This window comes from Trachypithecus francoisi, unplaced genomic scaffold (assembly GCF_009764315.1).
Source record: "Trachypithecus francoisi isolate TF-2019V2 unplaced genomic scaffold, Tfra_2.0 Lachesis_group14, whole genome shotgun sequence".
Lineage (NCBI taxonomy): Eukaryota > Metazoa > Chordata > Mammalia > Primates > Cercopithecidae > Trachypithecus > Trachypithecus francoisi.
Window position 1 is genome coordinate 49,741,616 of NW_022681459.1, and position 11,418 is coordinate 49,753,033.

Sequence of the window (11,418 nt, forward strand, 5' to 3'; positions counted from 1 at the left end):
TCTCAAAAAAAAAAAAAAAAAGGCCGGGCGCGGTGGCTCAAGCCTGTAATCCCAGCACTTTGGGAGGCCGAGACGGGCGGATCACGAGGTCAGGAGATCGAGACCATCCTGGCTAACACGGTGGAAACCCCGTCTCTACTAAAAAATACAAAAAAAATCTAGTCAGGCGAGGTGGCGGGTGCCTGTAATTCCAGCTACTTGGGAGGCTGAGGCAGGAGAATGGCGTAAACCCAGGAGGCGGAGCTTGCAGTGAGCCGAGATCCGGCCACTGCACTCCAGCCTGGGCGACAGAGCAAGATTCTGTCTCAAAAAAAAAAAAAAGTTTTGGGAGGCCGAGGCAGGCAGATCACTTGAGGTCAGGAGTTCGAGACCAGCCTGATCAGTGTGGGTGGAACCCCATCTTTACCAAAAATACAAAAACTAGCTGGGCATGGTGGCCTGCACCTGTAGTCCCAAGCTACCTCGGAGGCTGAGGCAGGAGAATCGCTTGAACCCGGGAGGCAGAGGTTGCAGTGAGCTGAGATCGTGCCACTGCATTCCAGCCTGGGTGACAGAGTGAGACTCCATCTCAAAACAATAAGTGCTTGGAATATGGAAAGAGGGTGAGAGCTGGTGTGATGGATGAAATGGATGGAGACAGCAGCCAAGGACATTGTTACAGTGGAGTTTAGAGAAGTTGGGAGCCAGTGGCTTGAAAGAAGATAGGGAATCTTTGGGTTCAAAGCCAATAGGTCATGGTGGAGGGTGGCAGGGAAAAGTGGTAACTAAAATGAAGGATTTTAATTAACTGGGCGTGATGGCACGTGCCTGTAGTCTCAGCTACTCAGAAGCCTGAGGCACAAGAATCACTTTTAACCTGGGAGACAGAGGCTGCAGTGAACCAAGACTGAGCCCCTGCACTCCAGCCTGGGTAACAGAGCAAGACTCCGTCTCAAAATACAATAGATAGGCTGAGAGCGCTGGCTCATACCTGTAATCCCAGCACTTTGGGAGGCCGAAGCGGGCGGATCACGAGGTCAGGAGATCAAGACCATCCTGGCTAACACAGTGAAAACCCGTCTCTACTAAAAATACAAAAAATTAGCTGAGCATAGTGGCACGTACCTGTAGTCCCAGCTACTCATGTGGCTGAGACAGGAGAATCGCTTGAACCCGGGAGGTGGAGGTTGCAGTGAGCCAAGATCACGCCACTGCACTCCAGCCTGGATGACAGAGTGAGACTTTGTCTCAAATAAATAAATAAATAAATAAAGTTAAATTAGGCTGGGTGCGATGGCTCATGTCTGTAATCCCAGCACTTTTGGAGGCTGAGGCAGGCAGATCACAAAGTCAAGACATCAAGACCATCCTGGCCAACATAGTGAAACCCCATCCCTACTAAAAATACAAAAAATTAGGTGGGCATGGTGGTGCGTACCTGTAGTCCCAGCTACTCAGGAGGCTGAAGCAGGAGGATTGCTTGAACCTGGCAGGCGGAAGCTGCAGTGAGCTGAGATCACACCACTGCTCTCCAACCTGGCGACAGAGCAAGACTCTGTCTCAAAAACAAAAACAAACAAACAAAAAATTAAAGGATTTTTTCCAGCCTATAGCCAGAAAATGGCAGACCTGGGATTTGAAACTTCCAGACTTGTGCCTTTAGCTACATGCTGTCCTGACTCCCACTTAGGACCAGTTCTGAAGTGGGGTATGGCTCAAGCCACTCCAGACCTTTCCTGAATAAAATGAGACACACACCAGCATCTACTTTTGTATCTGTGGCCACAAGCTCGTAAGAGAACCTGTCTGGATTTTGGAATGAGGACTGGATGGCAGCTGGGAGACCTGAGTTTTTATCCAGTCCGTGATGTGACCTTGGACTCGGGCAGAGGGGGGACAGTAATATTAGACATTTCACAAGGCTAACCTCAGGTGGAAGTGATGGCTGTGAACAGTTCTCCAAAACAAGGATCATCAGCTACTCCAGAGCCTTCCAGCCCAAGGGAACTTTGCTCCTTGCCATCTTTTAGGTTTTCCTTCTCCTGAGCCTCTCAGAGACAGTCTGGCAGGGTTTGTTTTGGGTGGGCAGGCACGTTGGGGTTGGAGGCTCAGGTCTAGATTCTTTTACTGCACAGGCGAGCAGGTTTTGGGACTAGAGAACCTTCTGTTTGAATCTTGGCTCCCCATTTGCCAGTGTGTGTGTGTGTCTGGGCAGGCCTCTTTAGCTTTGTGAGCCTTGATTTCTTCTTGCATAAACACAGGGGTTATGAAACCAGTCTTACAGGGTTGTTTTAAGGGTGGGAGGTGATGTATATAAAAGGCCTTCATTTGTAAAACAGAAGCATTTTATAGTAATTTTCTTTTTTTTTTTCTTTTCTTTCTTTCTTTCTTTTTTTTTTTTGTTTGAGATGCAGTTTTGCTCTTGTTGCCCAGGCTGGAGTGCAGTGGCACGATCTTGGCTCACTATAACCTCCACCCCCTGGGTTCAAGTGATTCTCTCTCCTTAGCCTCCTGAGTAGCTGGGATTACAGGCATGCACCACCACAGGCAGCTAATTTTTTGTATTTTTAGTAGAGATGGGGTTTCATCATGTTGGCCAGGCTGGTCTCAAACTCCTGATTTCAGGTGATCCACCCTCCTCAGCCTCCCAAAGTACAGGGATTACAGGTGTGAGCCACCTAGCCTGGACACTAATTTTCTCTTTTTTCTTGTTGTTTGTTTATTTTTGAGACCGAGTCTTGCTCTGTCACCCAGGCTGGAGTGCAGTGGTGGGACCTCAGCTCACTGCAACCTCTGCCTCCCACGTTCAAGTGATCTCACCTCAGCCTCCTGAGTAGCTGGGACTACAGGTGTGTGCCACCACACCTGGCTAAGTTTTGTATTTTTAGTAAAGACAGGGTTTCACTATGTTGGCCAGGCTGTTTACCATGTTGGCGTGGCCCGGAAACTTCACCTTTAAACAAAACAGTGTATAATAAAACCAATTTTGCTATAGGCTAATTGATATAAACAAGGGCTAAGTTCTTACTACATATTTCTTGCCACAAAAATATCACCAAACATCTAAATAAAGATCCAAAACACTTCTAATATTAAATATTGAAATAAATGTGAGCTATATATATGCTTAAGAAACATGAATAAAAAACAAGTAAGGTAATTATTTACCTGCTTATTCCAGTTGAGGTTTGTGAGTGGTCAGAGCCTATCCCAGCAGCTCAGGGCACAAGGCAGGAGCCAAACATGGACAAGATGCCATTCCATGGCAGGGCACACATATTCACATTCACTCAGACTGGGACCATTTAGACACACCAGTGAACCTAACACACATGTCTTTGGGATGTGGGAAGAAACCAGATTGTCTGGAGAAAACCCACATAGACCTGGGGAGAACACACAAACTCCACACAGACAGTGGCTCCCTCTTAGGAATTGATTTTTTTCTCATCAACATTATTATTAATATTACGATTATTTTTTGAGACAGAGTCTTACTCTATCACCAAGGCTGGAGTACAGGGGCATGGTCTCAGCTCACTGCAACCTCTGCCTTCCAGGTTCAAGTGATTCTAGTGTCTCGGCCTCCCAAGCAGCTGGGATTACAAGCACATGCCACCACGCCTGGCTAATTTTTGTATTTTTAGTAGAGAGCAGATTTCACCATGTTGGCCAGGCTGTTCTTGAACTCATGACCTCAGGTGATCTGCCCACCTTGGCCTCCCAAAGTGCTGGGATTACAAGTGTGAGCCACCACGCCCAGCTTCTCATCAACATTATAACAAAAGGATGTTAAACAAAATGATGTGATTTGAGGACCTGTTGTACTTACACAAACCTAGGTGGGATAGCCTACTACACTCCGAAGCTATATGATGTAGCCTATTGCTCCTAGGTTTCAAACCTGTATGGAAAGTTACTGTACTGAATACTGTAGGCAAATGTAACACAAAGGTAGGTATTTGTGTATCTAAACATATCTATAGATGGAAAAGGTGCAGTAAAAATACAGTATTATAATCTTATGAGACCACTGTCGAATCTTCGGTCTGTGGTTAACTGAAATGTCATGTGTATGTGACGGTACCATAGACTGGGAGACTATTGTGATATACTGTAGACTGACATACACTGAGAAATCTATTTCTTGCAGTTCTGGAGGTCAGAAGTCCAAGGGCAAGGGCCTAGCCTGTTTAGTTTCTGGTGAGGTCTCTATTCCTGGCTTGCAGATGGCTGCCTTCTTGCTGTGTCCTCACTTGGGGATGAAGAGAGAGAGCAAGCTCTCTGGTGTTTCTTCTTTTTTTTCTTTCTTTTTTTTTCTTTTTCAGACGGAGTCTTGCTCTGTCTCCCAGGGTGGAGTGCAGTGGCACGATCTCGGCTCACTACAACCTCCGCCTCCCAGGTTCAAACAATTATCCTGCCTCAGCTGCCTGAGTAGCTGGGACTGCAGGTGCATGCCTCCAAGCCCGGCTAATTTTTCTATTTTTAGTAGAGACAGGGTTTTGCCATGTTGGCCAGGCTGGTCTCAAACTCCTGACCTCAGGTGATCCACCCGCCTCAGCCTTCCAAAGTGCTGGGATTACAGGCGTAAGCCACCGCACCAGGCTTTTATTTATTTATTTATTTTTTGAGATGGAGTCTCACTCTGTCGCCCAGGCTGGCTCGGCTCACTGCAAGCTCCGCCTCCCGGGTTCATGCCATTCTCCTGCCTCAGCCTCCCGAGTAGCTGGGACTACAGGCGCCCGCCACCATGCCCGGCTAATTTTTTGGATTTTTAGTAGACACAGGGTTTCACTGTGTTAGCCAGGATGGTCTCGATCTCCTGACCTCATGATCTGAGAGCCTTGGCCTCCCAAAGTCCTGGGATTACAGGGGTGAGCCACTGCACCAGGCCATTTTTTTTTTTTTTTAATGAGAAGGAGTCTCTCTCTGTTGCCCAGGCTGGAGTGCAATGGCGTGATCTCAGCTCACTGCAACTTCCGCCTCCCGGGTTCAAGCGATTCTCCTGCCTCAGCCTCCCAAGTAGCTGGGATTACAGACATGCACCACCATGCCAGGCTAATTTTTGTATTTTAGTAGAGATGGGGGTCTTGCCATGTCCGCCAGGCTGGTCTCAAAGTCCTGACCTCAAGTGATCTGCTTGCCTCGGCCTCCCGAGGTGCTGGGATTACAGGTGTGAGCCACCGCGCCTGGCCTCTTTTTATTTTGTTCTAACAGTGAAATAACAGGAAACAATGGTGTTTCTTTTAATAAGGACATGAATCCTATTGGATTAGGGCCCTACTCCATAACCTCATTTAACCTTAATTAACTTCCTTATTCCAAATACAGTCACACTGGGGGTTAGGGCTTCAACATACCGATTTTTGGGGGACAACATTTAGTCCACAGATCAGTGTTTTCTAAAACACGATCTATGTTCCCTATTCCCCAATTGTCCCCAAGATGGATTATTATTATTTATTATTATTATTTTTGAGACAGAGTTTCACTCTTGTTGCCCAGGTTGGAGTGCAATGGCACGATCTCGGCTGACCGCAACCTCTGCCTCCCGGGTTCAAGCGATTCTCTTGCCTCGGCCTCCCAAGTAGCTGGGATTACAGGCATGCACCACTATACCCAGCTAATTTTTTGTATTTTTAGTAGAGATGGGATTTCTCCATGTTGGTCAGGCCGGTCTTGAACTCCCAACCTCAGGTGATTCACCTGCCTTGGCCTCCCAAAGTGCTGGGATTACAGGTGTGAGCCAACATGGCTAGCCTTTTTTTTTTAGATGAAGTTTCACTCTTATTGCCCAGGCTGGAGTGTAGTGGTACGATCTTGGCTCACTGCAACCTCCACCTCCTGGGTTCAAGTGATTCTCCTGCCTCAGCCTCCCGAGTAGCTGGGATTACAGGTGTGTGCCACCACGCTAGACTAATTTTTGTATTTTTAGTGGAGACAAGATTTTGCCATGTTGACCAGGCTGGTCTCGAACTCCTGACCTCAGGTGATCCACCTGCTTTGGCTTCCTGAAGTGCCGGGATTACAGGCGTGGGCCACCATGCCCAGCAGTATTTTTTTTTTTTTTTTTTGAGACGGAGTCTTGCTCTGTCGCCCAGGCTGGAGTGCAGTGGCCGGATCTCAGCTCACTGCAAGCTCTGCCTCCCAGGTTTACGCCATTCTCCTGCCTCAGCCTCCTGAGTAGCTGGGACTACAGGCACCCGCCACCTCGCCGGCTAGTTTTTTGTATTTGTTTTAGTAGAGACGGGGTTTCACCATGTTAGCCAGGATGGTCTCAATCTCCTGACCTCGTGATCCACCTGTCTCGGCCTCCCAAAGTGCTGGGATTATAGACTTGAGCCACCGCGCCCGGCCAGTACTTTTTTTAATGGTTTGTTTGAATTAGGATTAAAATAAAGTTCACACACTGTATCTGGTGATAACATTTTCCAATTCACTTCCTTTTCCTAGGCCATGCATTTATTGAATAAAGCTTGTCGTTAGGATGTAGATTTGTCTATTTTCGGATTTGACTGATTGACTCCTTCGGTCATTTAGCATGTCCCTCTGTCTCCTGCATTTTAAAAGTACTGTACAAACTAAAAACTAAACAGATTTAGTTTTTTTGAAAGGAGGGAGGTGGTATAAAAATAATCATAGGTGGTGCTGTTTTTCCTACTTGGTCAAATAGGGAGGCACATAATATCCTGTTGTACTTTTGGTGATGCTAAGATCAACAGGTAGAATCAGCTGATGTCAGCCTGATCCTTTATGAAGTTCCCCATCAATCCCATTACTTAGTAACTATTGGTGATTATTTGGTCCATTACAGTATTTCATCAGGTGTTGGCAAATATCATTTTTTTCTAGTTCTTTAATTCCTTCTGGATTTATTATTTTCATTTATTATTATTATTATTATTTTTTTTTTGAGACAGTGCCTTGATCTGTCACCCAGGCTGGAGTGCAATGGCATGATCTTAGCTCACTGCAACCTCCACCTTCCAGGCTCATGTGATCCTCCCACTTCAGCCTCCTGAGTAGCTGGGACCACAGGCACACACCACCACGCCCAGCTAATTTTTGTATTTTTTGTAGAGATGGGGTTTCACTATGTTGCTCAGGTTGGTCTCAAACTCCTGGACTCAAGCAATTCACCTGCGTTGGCCTCCCAAAGTGGTGGGATTACAGGCATGAGCCACTGCAGCTGGTCTCCTTCTGCATGTATTAGCTAATTATTTATTTATTTTTTTCCTTTGTAGAGATGGGTTGTCACTATGTTGCCCAGGCTGGTTTCAAACTCCTGGGCTCAAGGGATCCAGCTGCCTTGGCCTCCCAGTGTTGAGATTACAGGCATGAGTCACTGCACCTGGTCTAGCTAATTCTTCTATACACATTTTTCCTTCATGAACTCTTTGTTACTATGAGATAGTTTGTAAAACAAGGATAGGATACAGACTTAATTCTTTCCCTTTGTCAATTTTCAGAATAATCAATTGGTACTGTGGTAACCTCCACATATGACCAATAGGTGGGTTTTTGTTTTAGTGGGGTTTGTGTGTGTGTGTGTGTGTAACTTTAGGAACTTATGCATTTAATTTATGGATTTTAATACAGTTGATGTTTCAGCCCATTGCCATCATTATTCTTTTTGCTCGTATTCTTCCACCTTGGCCACTGCGAGCCCCTTTAAGTTGGCCCCTGAGTGCTTTTGACACAACAGTGGTCTTGAATAGCCTTTTCACTTTCTGGCATGACAAAATGTCCCAGGCAGGCTCATCTTGCATATTTCCTGCCCCAGACTTGCAGCTGGTAAAAAAAACCTCCTTTGGGCTCGGCGCAGTGGCTCAAGCCTATAATCCTAGCACTTTAGGAGGCCAAGGTGGGTGGATTACCTGAGGTCAGGAGTTCAAGACCAGCCTGGCCAACATGGTGAAACCCCATCTCTACTAAAAATACAAAAAATTAGCCAGGTGCAGTGGTGTACGCCTGTAATCCCAGCTACTCGGGAGGCTGAGGCAGGAGAATTGCTTGAACCTGGGAGGCAGAGGTTGCAGTGAGCCGAGATCGGGCCACTGCACTCCAGTCTGGGTGACAGAGCGAATACACAAATAAATGCATATATAAATACAATTTAAAAAATCTCCTTTGTCCCCAGGAGTCCTTCTTTCTGTAGGCTAAAGAGCATTCCTCGCAGTGTGGTGCCCACTCATCTCCCGTCTTACTCTTCCAAATATGATGAGCTATTTATCACTTCCCAGACAAGCTGTTTTTTCCCAACATAGGACTTACAGTATGCTGGTTCCTTCACCTTGAATGCCCTTTCACTCCTTATCCCTTGGACTCAGTGCAAATGTTGTCCCTTCTGTGACTCCTTCTTCACTCTCTCTGGCAGAACTAAAGAAGATGGCAGGCCCTGTCATATTTGAAAGCTTGGCAATTTATTGCAGTAGTCAAAACATATCCTTAAGTATTTGTTTACTAGACAGCTTCCTTCCTTAAGGGTTGCAGACGCATCTGATGCATACATAGCAGGCACTGAGCTTTGCCCATTGTGGTTATTTCCCAAGCTTGTCAACCTTGGTCTCATCTCCTTCTGCTCTGGCCTCTGTTTAGTTCATTTCACCAAATATTTCACAGAGAACCCTCTAGTAAATAACTAGAGAATATTTACTGAGAACTTACTGTGTCAAATATGCTTTATACACATGATTTCATTACAACCTGAGAGGTAGTTGTTATTATCCTCATTTTACAGATGAGCAAGTGGAAGCTCAGCAGGGTCATTGAAGGACCCACAGCAAGGGAGTGGCCGAACTGGGATTTCTTTAGTGGGTCCGACTCCCAAAGCCCTAGATGTTCCTTCCACATCACTGTCCACCAAAATGTGGTCCATGATCCACCCACGTGCAAAACCTCTGGGAAATCATTAAAATATAGGTTCCCAGCCGGGCGTGGTACCTCATGCCTGTAATCCTAACACTTTGGGAGGCCGAGGCAGGTGGATCACCTGAGGTCAGGAGTTCGAGACTAGCCTGACCAATATGACAAAACCCCGTTTCTACTAAAAATACAAAAATTATCTGGGCCTGAGGGTGCATGCCTGTAATCCCAGCTACTTGGGAGGCTGAGGCACGAGAATCACTTGAACCCAGGAGGCAGAGGTTGTAGTGAGCCGAGATCGCGCCAACTGCTCACCAGCCTGGACAACAGAGCAAGACTCCATCTCAAAATAAATGAATAAATAAATAATAAAATGCATGTTCCTGGCTGGAGGAGGTGGCTCATGCCTGTAATCCCAACACCTTGGGAGGCCAAGACAGGAGGATTCCCTGAGCCCAGGAGTTTGAGACCAGTCTGGGCAACATAGGGAGACTCCATCTCTACAAAAAAAATTTTTTTTAATTAGCCGGGTGTGGTGGCACATTCCTGTAGTTCCACCTAGTCTGGAGGCTGAGGTGGGAGGACCACTTGACCCCTGAATGTCAAGGCTGCAGTGAGCCATGATTGCACTACTGCACTCCAGACTAGGTGACAGAGGAAGACACTGTCTCAAGAAAAGAAAAAGAAAGAAAGAAAGAAAGAAAAAAAAAAAAAAAGCATGTTCCTGGATTCCACCTCTGATTTACTGGGGATGGAAAAGCGAATTTCTTTTTCTTTTGTTTTTTACTAAGATGGAGTCTCGCATTGTTGCCCGGGCTGGAGTGCAATGTTGTGATCTCAGCTCACTGCAACCTCTGCCTCCTGGGTTCACGTGATTCTCCTGCCTCGACCTCCCAAGTAGCTGGGATTACAGGCACACACCACCACACCCAGCTAATTTTCTGTATTTTTAGTAAAGACAGGGTTTCATTATGTTGGCCAGACTGGTCTCGAACTCCTTACCTCATGATCTGCCACCTCGGCCTCCCAAAGTGCTGGGATTACAGGCATGAGCCACCGTGCCCAGCCCTGGAAAAGCGAATTTCTTTTTTTTTTTTTTTTTTGAGACGGAGTCTCACTCTGCCGCCCAGGCTGGAGTACAGTGGCCAGATCTCAGCTCACTGCAAGCTCCGCCTCCCGGGTTTACGCCATTCTCCTGCCTCAGCCTCCTGAGTAGCTGGGACTACAGGCGCCGGCCACCACGCCCGGCTAGTTTTTCTTTTTTTTTTTTTTTGTATTTTTAGTAGAGACGGGGTTTCACCGTATTAGCCAGGATGGTCTCGATTTCCTGACTTCGTGATCCGCCCGTCTCGGCCTCCCAAAGTGCTGGGATTACAGGCTTGAGCGACCGCGCCCGGCCGGAAAAGCGAATTTCTAATAAACCTCTCTAGGGTGATTTTAACAATTATTATCATTATTTTGAATAGGTGAAACATACACACAGTGAAACATACACAGTAAAACATACAAAAAGTTCAAAGCTTAAGTGAAAAGCAAGCATTCCACCTCATTTCCCAGTTGTCCAGTTCTGTCCCCCACTGTACTCCAGAGGCAATCACTTTTCCTTGGGGTGACTCAGCACACTGAAGTTTGAGGGTCACCGTCATACATAGGGGATAGACCAAGATGGGCGGTTCTCTGCGCTCCAGGGCTCACACCAACATTGCAGATAAGACCACCATTCAAAGACAAGTGCCTGAGGAAGGTCTCCAAGTCACCAGCAAAGATGTCAGGGGCTCCTGTTCAGTGGATGTCTACACCTCCTATTTCTAGGACCTTCCAATCTGCTTCCTTCTGGGGACCACTTCATGTAGGAGGCAGTCCTTACACAGGTCATCTGGTCACAAGCAAAGATCAGGAAAGGATAGGTGGGTAAGGGGAGAGTAAGACATGATGATGAACTAAGGGGAGTCTGCAGAGAGGTCTAAGCTGGAAAGGTCTGGACAGAAACCCAATATTCAGTCTTTCCATTTGTATTTCTGATTATTTGTAGTAACCATAAACTTGAGACAGGGTTTCACCGTGTTAGCCAGTATGGTCTCGATCTCCAGACCTTGTGATCTGCCCTCCTCGGCCTCCCAAAGCGCTGGGATTACAGGTGTGAGCCACGGCGCCCGGCAGCCGGATAGATTCTTCAGAAAAAAATCACTGATGGCTGGGCACAGTGGCTCACGCCTGTAATCCTAGCACTTTGGGAGGCTGAGGCGGGAGGATCACCTGAGGACAGGCGTTGAAGACCAGCCTGACCAACATGGTGAAACCCGGTTTCTACTAAAAATACAAAAATTAGCTGGGCATTGTGCGGACCCTGGAATCCCAGCTATTAGGGAGGCCGAGGCAGGAGAATCACTTGAACCTGGGAAGCGGAGGCTATGGTGAACCAAGATCACGCCACTGCATTCCAGCCTGGGCTACTGAGTGAGACTCAGTCTCAAGAAAAAAAAAAAAAAGGCGTGGGGTGGGGTGAAATTCGCTGATGTTTTAACCATTCTGGGGTCACAGCCTCTTTTGGGAATCTCATGAAAATTATGGACC